At 34.3% G+C, this 3,837-nt stretch overlaps 1 long non-coding RNA gene across 2 annotated transcripts; it reads right to left on the bottom strand.

Annotated features, from left to right (window-relative positions):
* Positions 1 to 162: 162 nt before the first annotated feature.
* On the bottom strand, positions 163 to 3,714 carry LOC127514867 (uncharacterized). Of its 2 annotated transcripts, XR_007930727.1 has the most exons (5): positions 3,448 to 3,714; positions 2,781 to 2,911; positions 2,464 to 2,633; positions 1,062 to 2,293; positions 163 to 988 (listed from the first exon to the last, which is right to left on the bottom strand). It is a non-coding gene; the product is annotated as an uncharacterized LOC127514867 (long non-coding RNA). The 2 variants fall into 2 exon arrangements; XR_007930726.1 differs by having other exon boundaries at positions 163 to 2,293; positions 3,448 to 3,708.
* Between the last annotated feature and the right edge of the window lie 123 nt (positions 3,715 to 3,837).

The following is a 3,837-nucleotide window of genomic DNA, read 5'->3' as shown; positions in this document are numbered from 1 at the left end:
GTTTGCCTGTCAGGCAACAGCATGGCACTTCTATTTTTAGTGTGAACTATGTATTCCTTTTTTAAAATGATCTTTGGTTGACTTCTATCACAGTAATGAATGTTCTTTTTTTTCCATTCAGGGGAGACACTTCCTGAGGAGATTAAATAAGTGCACCACAGATTGTTCCTTTTGTTTGTTTATTATAATAAATGTTTTTATGATTAAATATCCCACAAAATGACATTCAAATTTAAAATCAACATGGTATGGTTTTGTACAAAACAGCTGACTGCGATTGGCAGTCCAAGGGACAGTCATTTTAGATGATGAACACAGTACAGAATGTCACAGGAAACTGACAGTGGTATGCATTTGTGCATATCATAAATAACTGACATGAAACTCCCACCATTTAAAACTGATACCATTCTCATACCTTCATGAGTTATTTTGGAAAAGTAAAGTCATTCTTAGCTAACATATTTGTAATGGATTTAACTTTAACATGCATATTTGTCCAGATTTATGTAGATTTTATATGCCTTGATTGTATGTAAGCCATATGGTAATTGATTATAATCATTTCCTAAAAATAATTCATAAGAGGCCCCACTCTGAACCTCATTACTGAATGTATACTAAATAAAAAAAAATAAAAAAAGGCTATTCTTACATATCGCAGACATATTTGTAGGCTGTAGTATAACATAGTATGCAAGCTGCCAACAACATAAAACTTGTACAACTGAGACAAAGGTATTGAAATAAACTGATGCAGCAATATTGAAGGATGTGAGGAACTGAAATAAGAAATCATCTAACATTAAGCTATAGAAATATGACTTTCAAAAGAGTGGCACTGGCACATCTTTGCCCAGGGTGTAAGTTGAGCCATCCCGGCTAACTTGAACAAGTTACTGCTTTTAAGTGAAAACAGTGTAATTATACACAGTACATATGCATTCTTCTATTCCAAATCTTTGTGCTGTATTCTTCTTATAGACATCTGTAAACCAAGAAGGTATTCAGAGTGTTTTAATAATTGCACAATTCTTTAGATAACAGGTTTATTAGCTTACCTATGAGCACATTATCCAATCGTTTCCTTGCAACATCTGAAGAAAAATAATGTGGCTGTGGAATAATTGTACTGAAAAATACAATAGCAATTTTTTACCATTTTTTTTATTATAAATTTGTTCATTTTGTTGGTTTGATGGGTGATCATCATAGATCAAAGTCATACTTTTTGCCCTATATGCTGGTTTACATGAGCATAAATATAGTGCTGCAGGGATGATACATTTTTTGTAGGTCAAAACCCAGAAACGAGTAAGCATTTTAGCACTTCTGATTCAATCGTCCTGAAGTCATTGTTTTTTTTTTTTTAATGGGTTTTTGGTTAAATGCCTAAAGTAAGGTAACACAAGCTCAGGATATTTTCACGTTTTATTTCACAACATAAAATACATCAGTATTACCTCTTGTGATTTTTTTAAATATGTAAAACTTGTCTTGAAAAAAGGTAGTTGCTAACAAGTGGCTAAATGGGATTACAGAGGTTGTTGGGGACATTAAATGTGATCACCCCAAACAGGTAAGCTCATCTACTCTATATCTTCCGCTTTTACAGCCTTGATGTGTTTCACACTTGATGTAATCACACTTTTGAAAAATATTTTAACTCAAACTTTCAGGGAAGTAAAAAAAATATATAAATAAAGACTTAAAGAGTTGTTGGACGCTTAATGGTGGTGACAGCGAACATGAGATCATAGTGTAGTTCGTTTATTGTCTACAATTAGCTTTTTACTTTTACCAATTGTATTTTAAAAATCACTAAAGTTGTGTTCATTTGTGAAGATTATTACAAAGAACAAAACATAAGAATCGTAACCTTTTGTTGGTCACAGTTTATTTTCTGCAATAATCCAAAAGCCAATGGAAAAATCCTAATGGGTTTTTGTTGAGGAATCCAGGGTGATGCTAACTTCTGGTTTGGCCTACAAAAATATACATTCTTGGAATAAAAAGTGCTACATGAAAATATTATCTGCAGCACTCTACGAAAAGGAATAGGAATTATAAAAACATTATTTCAAGGAGCATCATTTGTCCTTAAACATAGGACGGAGTAGGCATCAATGAACAATGCTTATCGCTTGAATGGATCAGGGATCGGCAGATAAATGGTCTGAATAATAATAATAATCAGTGCATCAGGCAAGAAGTTAACAAAAATTTCATAATGACTTCTTGGACTCTTGTGTGTTTTTCCTTTTCACATCATTCAAGTCGACTGGTGTAAAAGCTGAAGAGTAGAAACAAATAGTTAGAGAGCATGCATGCATTTTCAACATAATATTTCAGGCAAGTCTTTAAGAAAATGCAGTTTTTAAGAAACATATCCTTCCTAGCAAAGAAAGGGAACAGCTGTTAGCTCTGCCAAATATTTCAAACAATATTAATTAATTATTATACCTCTAAAATGTTCCTTTATCAACAAAATACAATCCCCAGGACAAAAATCACCCAGTTGAACCTACAGCTTAGTGCAGGGTTTGGCATCCTCTCCACATACTTCTGAGGCCCCTGGTTATTGTTTTCACTTCCCTGGCAAGTCTGCATTTCTCTCATTACTCGCTGCCAAGCTGTTGGAAGAAGTGTTGATGTTATCTAAAACACTAATTCCCAAACAACATAAAAATCACGTACAAACAGCAAATTTTTTGATGGGCCACTGATTTTTTCCCTCTGCCATTTGAAAAGATTTCCTACATTTTTATAAATCAACTTACTGTAATGAATGAATCGCACATTTTCCTCGTGTGCTGGTGTGAGTAGTTCCTCGGTGTTGGTTGGGGAACAGTCTCCGGACATCTGCTTGTAATTCTGAACCATGTTTGGGGATGGAGAGCTGCCCACAACACTGCCAAAATATCCCCATGCAACAGTATTGTAACTCTTACTAAATCAAACTTATGACACTGAAGTGACAGACCCACTGTGAAAGGCGCGATTGTTAAATAAATATCACAGAGTTAATTACATGATCATTATTATTATTATTATTATTATTATTATTATTATTATTATTTTAGGTAACTGCTCTCCAGGAAGTGTCAAAGCACAAAAACAGGCAGTTAAAACCTGGAAATGTACCAATAGCTTTTAGAGCTGTGGTTTGTTCTTAAAGTTTATTACATGCAGTTATTTTGAAGTCAGTCTCACAAAGAAACATTATTTTGCCGTTGCATGTAATTGAAATAGCAAATATGTTTAATGTGCTATAACAGAATGTAATATGTTCGCAACTGACATCCGGCTAGCTTAGCAGCTAACATCAATAGCAGAAACCCTCTATAAAACCCACAACTGAACTCGACGTTTAAAACAGAGATCGATTCAACGTAACTAATATATTACCATTAATGCTATTAAAGCTTACGAGCATTTGGAACTTACAAAGTGGCGTTTAAATCCTTTGTCCCAGCCAAAACGATACTTAACGTAGCGTATAGCCTACTGCTGCGTTGAGGGGAGTACAGCACAACAATCAGTGATGTCAGATTGGAGGACGAATCTATCTGTTGAATCGGACCTTTTCAATGAATCACAGAAATTGGTCTGACATCAGCTTACCACGATACCACTTCTTTGAATTTAGTCACATTTAACCGGGATTGGGAACCGTCTCTTTCAGCCATGTCTGACTGAGTAATGAGCCGAGAACTGACAGTAAGAACCGAAATTTTACCGATGGGTCGAAAAAGTAAATTCTATGGAAGTAAAATAATGACAAATGTTTTTGAAATAAAAAAGCTAGTTGAATTGCACTATTTGAAAAAAAAAAAA

This window comes from Ctenopharyngodon idella, chromosome 6 (genome assembly GCF_019924925.1).
Source record: "Ctenopharyngodon idella isolate HZGC_01 chromosome 6, HZGC01, whole genome shotgun sequence".
NCBI classification, from domain to species: domain Eukaryota; kingdom Metazoa; phylum Chordata; class Actinopteri; order Cypriniformes; family Xenocyprididae; genus Ctenopharyngodon; species Ctenopharyngodon idella.
Note: the sequence above shows the minus strand (reverse complement) of the source record. Positions and strands in the feature narration are given on the sequence as shown.